At 45.5% G+C, this 15447-nt stretch overlaps 1 long non-coding RNA gene across 1 annotated transcript in view; it reads right to left on the bottom strand.

Moving 5' to 3' along the window:
• LOC138676153 (uncharacterized) overlaps positions 1 to 11733 on the bottom strand; it is a 40328-nt gene extending 28595 nt beyond the window's left edge. Inside the window, exon 1 of the long non-coding RNA XR_011320748.1 lies at positions 11712 to 11733. This is a non-coding gene — a long non-coding RNA (uncharacterized lncRNA). The remainder of the gene's footprint in view (positions 1 to 11711) is intronic.
• Positions 11734 to 15447: the final 3714 nt, after the last annotated feature.

Raw genomic sequence — 15447 nt, 5'->3', positions numbered from 1 at the left:
ACACTAGGAGATACAAAGACTGAAAGGACATCGTGCGGCTTTGCTCTGCTCCCACTCCGTGCCCAGTGTGTTCTTGTCCCTCCAGTCTGTACGAGTTTGTACGTGCTTCCTTATCATACTTATTCCAGCCTGTGTTTCTGTGTCTCCTGAAGCAGTTGCTATCCCTCCATTCTGAACTGGTTCCTATTTGTTCCCTACTCATACCTGCCTATGTTCCTGTCCCACCCGAACCAGTTCCAGTCCCACTAGCTGTGCCCGCCTGCCTGTCTAGAGTACCAGTCGTGCCTAACCGTACTTGCTCGCACCTGTCTCTTGTGTTTTGTCCCTTAGTGGGATCAGCTGCCACAGCTGACACCGCCCTGGAGTGGTACCTGGCAGCTACCTGCCACACAAGCCTGACCTCACTATCAGAGGCTCCAGTGAACACCAAGGTAGCTGCTTAGCTGCACCCCTTCCAGGGTAGTCTGGTTTGTGGCACAGTGGGGTCACAATCCCCTCGCTCATGCCACACAGTCAGGGCACGAGTGTGACAATCAGAGAGACCAAATAACAGCAATACACAACACAATCCCCTACACCAAGACCAATAATACCACATACAGGGAAGAAATGCCGCCACACCATGACCTGACCATGTATTACTATCACATAGTGACCGAATAATACTACATACAAGGAACAAATACCACCACACCATGACCAGATCACATGTTACCACCAGAGTGACCTTATAATTCCACACACAAGAAACAAATACCAAATACCAGCACACCATGAACAAACCACATATTACCACCACATAGTGACCGAATACTACAATACAGATCATGAATACAAACCACAATACTAACAACACTTATTACCACCAGTGATATTATGCAAAGGAGCTCTGCATATAGTGTCAGTGTATAAACCAAAAAAGAAACAAGGATCCCTAAAAAATAACTTTTAATAATACATCTAAAAAGACTGTTATTTATCAAAGTTTAAGATAAAATAGTATTAAATGTACCTATAAGGACCCTACGTCAAACTACAATGAGACCTGCCTGGCAGTGGAGGTTGGCACCCTAATTTACTGCGGTAGGCGCCCCCACTCATCGACGGCTCACCCTACCATGCCCTAAGAGATACCTATAATAAAGAAAAAGGCTAGTGGGCCCTATATGAACCTATCAATAAACAACTACCTGACAGTGGAGGTAGGCACCCTAATTTACTGCGGTAGGCGCCCCCACTCAACGACGGCTGACCCTAGGGTCCCTAACAATCCCTAAATAAAGAGATAGACAAAAGATAATGTCCCACATACAACTCCAATACCCGTGAGAGAGAAAACAAAAAGCAAAACAAAATGCAAAAAATAACCTAAACAAAGAAAAAACACACACAAAAAAAATATGTGTAAATTGTCAATGTATCAGAGGGGGCAATAAAAGGTGCAATGTCTACAAAGCAAGGCCTCCCTCACTATAGATATAAGTAAATGTATTTCACCTGAGTACAAGAGCAAAGGCACTGTGAAGCATAATAACTAAACGAGCCATGCCCACCTAATGGAATAGTAGTCAGATGTTTAAACCCAACGGGTACATGGAGTGTTGAAAAGATATATGTTTTGTCCAAATAGAATAAAATAGCATATTAATGCCTATAATAAGCAATAAGATATCGTTATACACACTCCTATATCTTGTTAAGTAACGTCCACATTAATCTTGTTTATATCTTGTTAAGTACCGTCCACATTAATCTTGTTAAATGTTGTCCACACTTATACCACTGTCCTAGTATGTCAGTGATAGGTGTAGAACACAGACTATTACATGTCCTCCAAAATAGACATAACATACCATGTCAATAGTCATGGAAACAATGGACAACAAGCATATAAAGTAGCAGACAAATGTTCGCACTAATCACACTACATAAGTATAGCAGTGTTAGATCAAGACGTGGACTATGATAACAGAAAGTTCACGGTAGCAAAAAAATGATAAAGATCACACCCAATACACATGTGGAGAGACTCCTTAATACACACATATGAAGAAAAAAGGATTCTATCATCCAATTAGTGCAGTGAGATAAGCAGCAAGATATACAGCCACCAATGTACTTATCTATTCACTGGAGTCTCCCGAGGTGTAGATCACAAAGCTACCGGAATATCAGATGGTTCATTACAAGTAGCCGAAATCAGCTGTCATCATATTGTCCCCAAATAGTGACCGATGCGTTTCTCCCCCATAGGGAATGACGGGGGTTCATCAGGGGTAGGCAGCCACACACAAAATAGAGGAGCCACATTGGTGGCTGTATATCTTGCTGCTTATCTCACTGCACTAACTGGATGATAGAGTCCTTTTTTCTTCATATGTGTGTATTAAGGAGTCTCTCCACATGTGTATTGGGTGTGATCTTTATTATTTTTTTGCTACCGTGAACTTTCTGGTATCATAGTCCACGTCTTGATCTAACACTGCTATACTTATGTAGTGTGATTAGTGCGAACATTTGTCTGCTACTTTATATGCTTGTTGTCCATTGTTTAAATGACTATTGACATGGTATGTTATGTCTATTTTGGAGGACATGTAATAGTCTGTGTTCTACACCTATCACTGACATACTAGGACAGTGGTATAAGTGTGGACAACATTTAACAAGATTAATGTGGACGGTACTTAACAAGATATAAACAAGATTAATGTGGACGTTACTTAACAAGATATAGGAGTGTGTATAACAATATCTTATTGCTTATTATAGGCATTAATATGCTATTTTATTCTATTTGGACAAAACATATATCTTTTCAACACTCCATGTACCCGTTGGGTTTAAACATCTGACTACTATTCCATTAGGTGGGCATGGCTCGTTTAGTTATTATGCTTCACAGTGCCTTTGCTCTTGTACTCAGGTGAAATACATTTACTTATATCTATAGTGAGGGAGGCGTTGCTTTGTAGACATTGCACCTTTTATTGCCCCCTCTGATACATTGACAATTTACACATATTTTATTTTTTTTGTGTGTGTTTTTTCTTTGTTTAGGTTATTTTTTGCATTTTGTTTTGCTTTTTGTTTTCTCTCTCACGGGTATTGGAGTTGTATGTGGGACATTATCTTTTGTCTATCTCTTTATTTAGGGATTGTTAGGAACCCTAGGGTCAGCCGTCGTTGAGTGGGGGCGCCTACCGCAGTAAATTAGGGTGCCTACCTCCACTGTCAGGTAGTTGTTTATTGATAGGTTCATATAGGGCCCACTAGCCTTTTTCTTTATTATAGGTATCTCTTAGGGCATGGTAGGGTGAGCCGTCGATGAGTGGGGGCGCCTACCGCAGTAAATTAGGGTGCCAACCTCCACTGCCAGGCAGGTCTCATTGTAGTTTGACGTAGGGTCCTTATAGGTACATTTAATACTATTTTATCTTAAACTTTGATAAATAACAGTCTTTTTAGATGTATTATTAAAAGTTATTTTTTAGGGATCCTTGTTTCTTTTTTGGTTTATACTCTTTTCTGGGATTCATAAGTATTGTAGTTTGGTTTTGTATAGTGTCAGTGTACAGGTAATAGAGGGATCACCGGTCACATTATACACAGGAGCTCTGTATATAGTGTCAGTGTACAGGTAATACAGTGATCACCTGTGACATTATGCTTAGAAGCTCCGTATATAGTGTCAGATACAGGTAATACAGGAATCATCAGTGACATACACAGAAGCTCTGTATATAATGTACAGTGTACAGGTAATACAGTGATCACCAGTGACATTATACACAGGAGCTCTGTATAAAGCATATAGCGTACAGGTAATACAGTGATCACAAGTGACATTATACACATGAGCTTTGTATATAGTGTACAGGTAATACAGTGATCACCAGTGACATTATACACAGGAGCTCTGTATATAGTTTCAGTGTACAGGTAATACAGTGATCACCTGTGACATTATACTTAGAAGCTCTGTATATAGTGTCAGATACAGGTAATGCAGGAATCATAAGTGACATTATACACAGAAGCTCTGTATATAGTGTACAGTGCACAGGTATTACAGTGATCACCGGTGACATTATACACAGGAGCTCTGTATAAAGCATATAGCGTGCAGGTAATACAGTGATAACCAGTGACATTATATACAGGAGCTCTGTATACAATCTCAGTGTACAGGTAATATGGTGATCACCAGTGACATTGTACACAGGAGCTCTGTATATAGTGTACAGATATTACAGTGATCACCAGTGACATTATACACAGTGAGCTCTGTACACAGTACATAGTGTATAGTCTGTGTGTACATGTAATACACTGACTCACCAGTGACGTCTGTAGTTGAAGCTGATCACTTTCAGAGCACTTTTCCCACTTTTTCACCGACTTCTACACTATGTCAGACATGGGTGTACCCACCATGGTGCAGTGGGGCGCGCCGCACACCTAGCACCTTTAAGTCTTCGGGCACGATGGCTTTACAGGTGCGTGCATCAGTGAGTCAGTGACACGGGTGCCCTGCACAGAGGGGTTAAGAATGCCTGGCGTTGACCGTCAGGATGTTCTTTGGGCGGAGAGAGAGCGCTTTTGTGACGCCTCAGGGTCCTGATCGTCACAGTGACATTGCTTTCCTCACGGGGAGAGTGAAGTTATGCTTGGAAGTGATGAAAGATCTTCTTTATCAGGTAATCACAATGCACACAACATGTTCACACTCCAGGCCACAAAGGAGAGCTTTTGATCCTATTCCTAGGTAACTCCCCTATATATATTGTGGTTTGGAGGGAAAGAGAGATTAGATTGTCAGAGAGACAGAAGAGAGCAGACCGACATAGAGTGTCAGAAGGTCTGAAGGGTTCCTGTAGTCTGAGGTACTACAGCCCAAAGAGAAAGAGACATACAGAAGGACAGAACATCTTTCAGTGAGCGTGAAGGAGAGCAAAGCACAGGAGAGTGATATGAGACCAGCTTTGAACAAGCTGCCACCCTCTGAAGCGCAGATAACCAGTAGCCATAATACCGAGGTTGTAAGAGACTCTACGCCTTACAACAGAGACCGGCAGGACAGCTGAACTGTAAATTACCTGTCCGCCCCTATACCCAGGAGGCACAGTGACACATAGAGCCCAGGTCATGATAGAGATCCTGTAAAAAGGCTCGAGTTACCTGCCATACGGGTTTATGTCCTATCCCAGGGGTCCCCAACTCCAGGCCTCGAGGGCCGCCAACAGTGCAGGTTTTCAGGATTTCTTTAGTATTGCATCGGTGGTAATGTGATCATCTGCACAGGTGATGATTCCAACCCCTGTGCAATACTAAGGAAATCCTGAAAACCTGCACTGTTGGTGGCCCTCGAGGCCTGGAGTTGGGGACCACTGTCCTATCCTATACGGGGGACAGAGAAGAACTGTGAGGACCTTATCAGTAGGCACAGGCAGTAAGGGACTACAACACCACCGCGCTAAAGGAAGGCTAACTCCACCTGGTAAAGGGGAACTTTGGATTCGCTTCCAAGCCGGCCAGACCCTGCCTGTACCTGTGATCTGGTGCCCTGGACTGTGGCTGCCTGAAGTCTTCAGTAAACAAGGTGAAGAGACTGCAAACCTGTGTCCTCGTTCCTTACTGCAGCATTCACCATCATCTTCCATCTACACACCGGGAGCCCTGGGGATATACTTCACCTGTGGGAAGTTATACCGTCTAGCTGCAATAACATCACCCCAGAGGACCTTTTAACCCCTTAACACAGCGTATGCATCATGAAAGTTGGTGCCAATCCGACCTGTGATGCATATGCTGTCACAGAATGATCCCGTCCCTGCAGATCGGGTGAAAGGGTTAACTCCAATTTCACCCTATCTGCAGGGACAGGGGGAGTGGTACTTTAGCCAAGGGGGGGTGGCTTTGCCCCCACGTGGCTATGATCGCTCTGATTGGCTGTTGAAAGTGCAACAGCCAATCAGAGCAATTTGTAATATTTCACCTATGAAAAGTGGTGAAATATTACAATCCAGCCATGACCGATGCTGCAATATCATCGGCCATGGCTGGAAACCCTGATCTGCCCCCCACCACCGCCACCGATCTCTTCCCCAGTCCTCCGTTCTGTGGTCCGCTCCCCTCGGTCCTCCTGTCTGCTCCCCCATCCTCCTGTCCGCTCCTCCGTGCTTCGATCCCACCCCCTGTGCTCCGATCCAACCCCCCTGTGCTCCGATCCACCTCCCGTGCTCCGATCCCACCCCCGTGCTCCGATCCAACCCCCGTGCTCCGATCCACTCCCCATGCTCTGATCCACTCCCCATGCTCTGATCCACCCCCCCGTGCTCCGATCCACCCCCCTGTGCTCTGATCCACCCTCCATGTTCCCATCCAACCTCCCTGTGCTCCGATCCACCCCCGCGTGCTCCGATCCACCCCCTGTGCTCCGATCCACCTCCCCCCGTGCTCTGATCCAACTCCCCCTGTGCTCTGATCCACAACCCATGTGCTCCGATCCACCCCCCCGTGCTCCCCCCCACCCCCTCATACTTACCGAGCCTCCCGGTGTCCGTCCGTCTTTTCCATGGGCGCTGCCATCTTCCAAAATGCCGGCCGGCAGATTCGTTCCAGGTACATTTTGATCACTGTGATAAAATCTATCACAGTGATCAAAATAAAAAAAATAGTAAATGAACCCCCCCTTTATCACCCCCATAGGTAGGAATAATAATAAAATAAAGAAAATATTTTTTTTTTCCACTAGGGTTAGGGATAAGGGTTAGAACTTGGGTTAGGGTTAGGGTAAGGCTATATGCACACGTATTCTGGTCCTCTGCGGATTTTTCCACAGCGGATTTGATAAATCCGCAGTGCAAAACCGCTGCGGATTTATCACAGATTTACCGCATTTTTTCTGCGGATTTCACTGCGGTTTTACAACTGCGGTTTTCTATTGGAGCAGTTGTAAAACCGCTGCGGAATGTAAATCGCTGCGTTTCCGCGCTGTTTTTTCCACAGCATGTGCACAGCGTTTTTTGTTTCCCATAGGTATACATTGAACTGTAAACTCATGGGAAACTGCTGCGGACCCGCAGCTGCGGAAACGCTGTGGATCCGCAGCGTTTTCCGCAGCATGTGCACATACCTTTAGAATTAGGCTATGTGCACACGGTGCGGATTTGGCTGCGGATCCGCAGCGGATTGGCCGTTTTCCATCAAGTTTAAACTTCCATGTAAACCTATGGAAAAGCAAATCCGCTGTGCCCATGGTGCGGAAAATACCACGCGGAAGCGCTGCATTGTATTTTCCGCAGCATGTCAATTCTTTGTGCGGATTCCGCAGCGTTGTACACCTGTTTTACACCTGTTCCTCAATAGGAATCCGCAGGTGAAATCCGCACAAAAAAACACTGGAAATCCGTGGTTAATCTGCAGGTAAAACACAGTGCCTTTTACCTGCGGATTTTTCAAAAATGGTGCGGAAAAATCTCACACGAATCCGCAACGTGGGCACATAGCCTTAGGGTTAGGGTTGGAATTAGAGTTAGGGTTGGAATTAGGGCCAGGGTTGGAAATAGGGTTAAGATTAGGCTTGTGGTTAGGGTTATGGTTAGGGTTAGGGGTGTGTTGGGGTTAGGGTTGTTGTTAAAGTTGGGATTAGGGTTAGGATTAGGGTAAGGGTTGGGATTAGGGTTAGGGGTGTGTTGGGGTTAGGGTTGTGGTTAGGGGTGTGTTGAGGTTAGGGCTGTGGCTAAGGGTGTGTTGGGGTTGGGGTTGTAATTAGGGTTATGGCTAGAGTTGGGATTAGGGTTAGGGGTGTGTTGGGGTTAGTGTTGGAGTTAGAATTGAGGGGTTTCCACTGTTTAGGCACATCAGGGGTCTCCAAACTCAACATAGCGCTACCATTGATTCCAGCCAATCTTGCATTCAAAACCTCAAATGGTGCTCCCTCCCTTCCAAGCCCCGACGTGCACCCAAACAGTGGTTTACCCCCACATATGGGATACTAGCATACTCAGGACAAACTGGGCAACAACTATTGGGGTCCAATTTCTCCTGCTACCCTTGTGAAAATAAAAAAACTGCTTGCTAAAACATCATTTTTGAGGAAAGAAAAATGATTTTTTATTTTCACGGCTCTGCGTTGTAAACTTCGGTGAAGCACTTGGGGGTTCAAAGTGCTCACCACATATCTAGATAAGTTCCTTTGGGGGTCTAGTTTCCAAAATAGGGTCACTTGTGAGTGGTTTCTACTGTTTAGCCACATCAGGGGCTCTGCAAATGTGACGTACTGTCAGTATCTAGTCCTGGAATCTGTTTCTCTTGCCCTTAGACTTGCCCTTAGTTAACATGGATCTTGATGTTTCACGTCGGCCATCTTGCTTCCTGCCAAAGTTGTATATAAAGCCAGCACCTGCTCTGTTTCATTGCTTGTGTATTATGTTTTGGACCTTGTTCCTCTGCAGTCCCAAGCCTGGACTTAGGATCCCTGTTGGTCCTTTCCTAACGGCGGAGTCCTCTGCCAACCTGCACGTCTGGATCCCTGCCTGCTGACCAAGTGATTGCTGGACACCTGACTTCAGAAACCTCTGACTGACCACACCTGCGGTGAAGTAAGAACTCCAGCCAGCTAGTGTGTACCTCTGCTCTGCAAGAGACTGTCTTGTGCACTCATTGCTCAGTGACTCTGCATGCTGTGTTGCAGAGTATCAGCTCTGCTATTATTGTTTATCAGATTGACTGAACATTTATCTGGACTTACATGCTATATTGCATTCAGATCACAAATACAAATCTGCTTGTTCAAACCAATGTGTCTGCAGTCTCTTTGACCTAGCCACTGGTGTCCAGTTGTATCCATTAGTATCGTGACACGTACCTCTTTTGTATATTTTTTTTATTTTTTTTTTTTTTTTTTTACATCTTTGGTTCTTGTGTACAATTTTTCTTATCGAATTTTCATGTGTTTTTGTACTGAACTGTTACCACGTCCATTGTTGGTTAAATAGGTTTTGGCATCCATTTAGTCTAATTAGATTTTGTTTTGTGTGTGGATACCCCTATTTTTTTGATTCAACTCCTTTGTCTTCAAATGCGACGTGACGCCCGCAGACCATTCCATCAAAGTCTGCATTTCAAAACGTCACTACTTCCCTTCCAAGCCCCGACGTGTGCCCAAACAGTAGTTTACCCCCACATATTGGGTACCAGCATACTCAGGACAAACTGGAGAACAACTTTTGGGGTCCAATTTCTCCTGTTACTCTTGTGAAAATAAAAAATTGTGGGCTAAAAAATAATTTTTGAGGAAAGAAAAATGATTTTTTATTTTCACGGCTCTGTTATAAACTTCTCTGAAGCACTTGGGAGTTTAAAGTAGTCAACGCACATCTAGATTAGTTTCATGGGAGGTCTAGTTTCCAAAATGGGGTTACAGGTGGGGGAGCTCAAATGTTTAGGCACACAGGGGCTCTCCAAATGCGACATGGTGTCCGCTAACGATTGGAGCTAATTTTTCATTGAAAAAGTCAAATGGCACTCCTTCCGAGCCCTGCCGTGTGCCCAAACAGTGGTTTACCCCCACATGTGAGGTATCAGTGTACTCAGGAGAAATTGCCCAATAAATGTTAGGATTCATTTATCCTGTTGCCCAGGTGGAAATGAACAAATTGAGGCTAAAAGAATTTTTTTGAGGAAAAAAAAAAGTACTTTTTCATTTTTTACGGATCAATTTGTGAAGCCCCTGAGGGTTCAAAGTGCTCACTATGCGTCTAGATAAGTTCCTTGGGGGGTCTAGTTTCCAAAATGGGGTCACTTATGAGGAGCTCCAATGTTTAGGCACCCAGGGGCTCTCCAAACGCAACATGGTGTCAGCTAAAGATTGGAGCCAATTTTTCATTGAAAAAGTCAAATGGCGCTCCTTCCCTTCCAAGCCCTGTCGTGCGCCTAAACAGTGGTTCCCCCAAACATATGGGGTATCGGCATACTCAGGACAAATTGTACAATAACTCTTGAGGTCCAGTTTCTCTTTTTACCCTTGGGAAAATAAAAAAATTGTTGCTAAAAGATCATTTTTGTAACTAAAAATTTAAATGTTCATTTTTTTCCTTCCATGTTGCTTCTGCTGCTGTGAAGCACCTGAAGGGTTAATAAACTTCTTGAATGTGGTTTTGTGCACCTTGAGGGGTGCAGTTTTTAGAATGGTGTCACTTTTGGGTATTTTCAGCCATATAGACCCCTCAAACTTTAAATGTGAGGTGGTCCCTAAAAAAAATGGTTTTGTAAATTTTGCTGTAAAAATGAAAAATCGCTGGTCAAATTTTAACCCTTAACTTCCTAGCAAAAAAAAATTTGTTTCCAAAATTGTGCTGGTGTAAAATAGATATGTGGGTAATGTTATTTATTAACTATTTTGTGTCACATAACTCTCTCGTTTAACAGAATAAAAACTCAAAATTTGAAAATTGCTAAATTTTCAAAATTTTTGCCAAAATTCCATTTTTTTTTTTCACAAATAAACACGAAAATTATCGACCTAAATTTACCACTAACATGAAGCCCAATATGTCACGAAAAAACAGTCTCAGAATCGCTAAGGTTCGTTGAAGCGTTCCTGAGTTATTACTTCATAAAGGGACACTGGTCAGAATTGCAAAAAACGGCCAGGTCATTAAGGTCAAAATAGGCTGGGTCATAAAGGGGTTAAAGCAACGTCGGTCCCCACTGACCGAATACCACAGGTGGCATCACGAACATAAACTTAATTCAATCTCCCTTTTACATGGGCGTTCAGGGCCACGGACCAGGTCGCCACTGTGAAATCCCCCCTGTGAACACCGAACCCGGTAGCCGGTACCCCTCGGCCCTGGCGGGCGACTCTCTCTGCTCTTCCCATCTCCCGACCCTGGCTGCAGCACACCACTGAATGTATCAGGATCAGGTCTCAGGCATCCGTAGGAGCTCTTAGTACCCGCACACTACTGAGGCAATCGCTACAGGTGCTGAGCTGGGGCCTGGGGCTGAGCTGATGTATATACAGGGGCTGGGGGCTGGCTGTGGCTGGGCTGATGTATATACAGGGGCTGGCTGGGCTGATGTATATACAGGTCACGGGCTGGGGGCAGGCTGTGGCTGGGCTTATGTATGTATGTATGTATATAGAAAACAGGAATCCCAAGTACATAATGTGAGATAGCGGGTCCCGGCGAAATTACCGCTGAAAACAACTGAGCATTGATGAACAATTCATAAACTTTATTCCAAAAACCAATAAAATCACAATAAGTCTCATATAACAGTATCATAGAGTAATATACACAACGATGTAAGCTTAGAATATGCTGGCAAGTAGCCCCCATACACCTACTCCCCCAAAACCCTGCCCACCCCCCACAAAAAACCGAGGGAGGAGGAAGGTATGAGGCACATATGCTAATAAAAACATGCCCATAGACACAAATGTGTCCAACCTGAAAAGAACCCAGCCCTATGCACTGTGTGGTAATATTCAGTTAAACATTAATATTGTGCCATAACCATATAAATGAAGAACACAGTACCAGGGGTATTCGGGTGCACAGGTGAATCAAGGCTTAAATGTGCCTCAACCTATAGATAGGCGCCCATGCGCACAAAAGTCCCATCTATGCTGCAGCTATATATGGCATGTCTAAGGTCATAGTGACCAGCAAAAGGACAATGTGAAAACACCGGCTTACCTAATAGCAGGGCAGAGTGGGGGTGCAGTCAGGAGGTAGTAGTCCCCGACGCGCGTTTCGCGGCCTCCAACCGCCGCTTCCTCAAGGGGATGACTAAACTGTGCCTAGAAGGACCCTGAAATAATCCCTGACCCCGGTCACATGGTGGCCGGCGACCAATGGCAGTGGCGCGGTCGGCGCATGCGCACTGCGTCCGCCAGGTCCTGGCAGTGCAGCTGAGCGTCAAGGTAGGTGCGCACGCGCAGAAAAAGTCTGCAGCGCGCGAACCAGCCATGGAGACACTCGTGCACGCCAGGAGAAGACAGGACGGAGTGCGACGCGCACTGCCACCAATGTGTAAAGGACAAATGGTAAAAGATAGTCTGAGCTAAAACAGCCGTCCTAAACTCCGCCCCCACCAATAGAAACAGGTCTCAAACTGGAATCAATTACCCCAAATCCCATGTATACGACACACGAACGCGCCCACGAATATATATATATACAAAAACATTACCAAGAAAAGAATGAAATAAATATATACTAATAATCTCGTTTCCACACGCCAGTTCACTGCTGCCGTACATATATTCATTACTTCATGGATGGAATGTTCATGATATTAGGTGGGAAATGTCTTATTCAGTTGCCATGTGATAATGGTTGATGGAGTCTTGATGTCACAGTTGATGGTAACAATTAACGGAGCCACATGATGGCATGGCAGGGAACACCTCAAGGCACAGCGTTACTCTGGTTCACTATTAATATAGACATAAAAAAGTTAAAATCACAAAGACACGAACCAAAAATTAAAATAACATAAAAACAACTGCCCGACTACCGTCGGGTATGGAGGCCCCGGTAAGGAGGGATATTAATTCGATGTTACACTACAAATATAAGAGTACACAGGAGGTAAATAATGTAGTAAACACACCAAGAACAATAGAAACCGTGCCTATAAGTAGGGGGCAAAACTTAATGCCTCATTTAGGCCCTTTGGTGCCATAGTGTCAAGCTGCACTATCCATTTTGTCTCTTTTTGCGCCAGCAACTTTTTATTGTCCCCACCCCGAATACCCAGATGTAGAACATCAATACCCCTCACACTCAATAATTTGGCATCACAATTGTGGTGTAGCCTGAAGTGGCGTGGGATTGATTTCAGTTCGAAAAGATCAGGCACCGTCCTGGCCGCACCAATGTCCCGCACATGCTCACGGACCCTAACTCTCAACTCACGAGTAGTTAAGCCCACATAAACCATTGGGCAGGGACATGTGGCATAATAGATCACATTGGTTGTGCCACAGGAGATTCGTTCTCTGATGTCATATTTTCTGGTCCCATCCGTAGACGTAAAACTGGAGCATCGCAGGACATTGGTGCAGGCAAGACAGTGCCCGCATGGAAAACAGCCCTTAACAGGGCCCCTCGTACCAAATGGGTTGTTCGGGGTGGGGACATAATGGCTATGCACCAATAGGTCGTTGAGGTTTTTACACCTCCTCGACGTCATCTGTGGGCCAGGACCCAAGAAAGCCGCCAAGGAGGGCTCAGTTCCCAAAACAGACCAATGCTTAGCAAGGATGGAGCGCATATTGCCCCACTCGTGATTATACGTTGAAATGAAGCGAATGGGACCAGCCCCATCCCTGTTGGTCTGCTTCTTAGATGAATGCAATAGAGTCTCACACGGTGTTCTTCTGGCGCGATCATAGCCGTATTTAATAGATCTCCGGCTATAACCTCGGGCCAGAAAGCGGCCTTTTAGATCCGAGGCTTGTGCCTCAAATCTGGACTCGGAAGAACAGATTCGCCGCATCCTGAGGAACTGTCCGACCGGGACCGCCCTCACCGTGGACGGGTCATGTGCAGATGAAGCGTGTAGAAGTGAATTAACCGAAGTCGACTTCCTGAAGACATCCGCCTGGATACGCCGAAAAGAATCGACCTCCAAGCGGATGTCCAGAAAGTCGACCGTGGCATTGCTGTATGTATATGTCAATCTAATATTGAACGCATTGTTATTTAAGGTACCCATAAAGTCCTCGAGCTGCCCGACAGTCCCGTCCCACAAAAAGAAAATATCGTCAATAAAGCGATACCAGCACAGCACATGGGAAGCGGCCCGTGGGCCCTCGTCGCCAAAAAGGAATCTCTCCCAGTAACCCAGGAAGAGATTAGCGTACGAGGGCGCACAGGCCGCGCCCATGGCCGTGCCACGCTTCTGTAAATAAAAAATGTCTTTGAAGACAAAAAAATTATGGGTAAGGGCATAGTCAAGCAGCTCGAGGACAAGTCCACGTAGAGGGCCGTCCAGGTCGGAGGTCCCCAGGAAGAAGCGGGCCGCCTCTAAGCCACAGGAATGTTCAATGCAAGTGTACAGACCCTCGACGTATATGTATATGTATATACAGGGGCTGGATGTGGCTGGGCTGATGTATATGCAGGGGCTGGCTGTGGCTGGGCTGATGTGTATGCAGGGGCTGGCTGTGGCTGGGCTGATGTGTATACAGGGGCTGGGGCTGGCTGGGCTGATGTATATGCAGGGGCTGGCTGTGGCTGGGCTGATGTGTATACAGGGGCTGGCTGGTCTGATGTGTATACAGGTGTTGGGGATTTGGGCTGATGTATACACGGGCTGGGGGCTGGCTGAGGCTGGGCTGATGTATATACAGGGGCTGGGGGCTGGCTGGTCTGATATGTACACAGGTAATGGGGTTTGGGCTGATGTATACACAGGGGCTGGGGGCTGGCTGAGAATGGGCTGATGTATACACAGGGGATGGGGGCTGGCTGGCTGGGCTGATGTACAGGGTGGAGAACGGTAATTTGCTTTTTTGCACTGCATGCTGTGGCGGCACTGTCGGTCGAAGAGAGGGGAGAGTGGGTGTGGCTTACAGTGGCTGATGGGAGATTTGTATTCCTCTGCCTTTCAGTTGCCATCATGCAGTGGACACATGAGGAGAGGTCATTTTGTGTTGAAGCGTATTTTTCAAATGCCCACTCGATCATTGCAGTGCAGCGTGCTTTTCGTTTACAATTCGCTGTTCCTCCACGCGGACGTGTTCCTGGACGGCAATCAATTGTAAATTTTCACCTCAGTGGGTGTGTAAACAAACAAAATATGCGTTACTGGAGTGAAACAAACCCCAGAGAAGTTCACGAGAGACCTCTGCATTCGGACCGCGTCACTGTGTGGTGCGCCATATCACGAGTAGGCATCATTGGTCCTTACTTTTTTCAGGATAATGGTCGTGCCATAACTGTGATCTCCGAACGGTACTTGTCTATGATACAGGATTATTTTCAGCCGGCTCTTGAGGCAATGGAACTAGAGGATACATGGTTCCAACAGGATGGTGCCACTGCACACACAGCGAGGGTTACCATGAATTGTTTGAGGCAAATGTTTCCTGGACGGCTTATCTCTTTGAGGGGAGATGTGAACTGGCCAGCACGCTCACCAGATTTAGCCCCATGCAATTTTTTCCTTTGGGGTTACCTGAAGTCTAAGGTGTATATCAACCGTCCCAACACCTTGGAAGACCTAAGGAACAATATTGAAGCTGAAATTGGCAGAATACCAGTGGACATGCTTGTTAGAGTTCATGAAAACTTCAGAAAACGTATGCAGCAGTGTGTGGATAGCGAAGGTCGACATTTGCCAGATACACTATTTAAAACCATGTAATTTAAAAATTCCATTACTGTTCAGTATAATTAAAATATAAAATACATTTTTCTAATG

Source organism: Ranitomeya imitator, chromosome 4, assembly GCF_032444005.1.
Source record: "Ranitomeya imitator isolate aRanImi1 chromosome 4, aRanImi1.pri, whole genome shotgun sequence".
NCBI lineage: Eukaryota > Metazoa > Chordata > Amphibia > Anura > Dendrobatidae > Ranitomeya > Ranitomeya imitator.
Note: the sequence above shows the minus strand (reverse complement) of the source record. Positions and strands in the feature narration are given on the sequence as shown.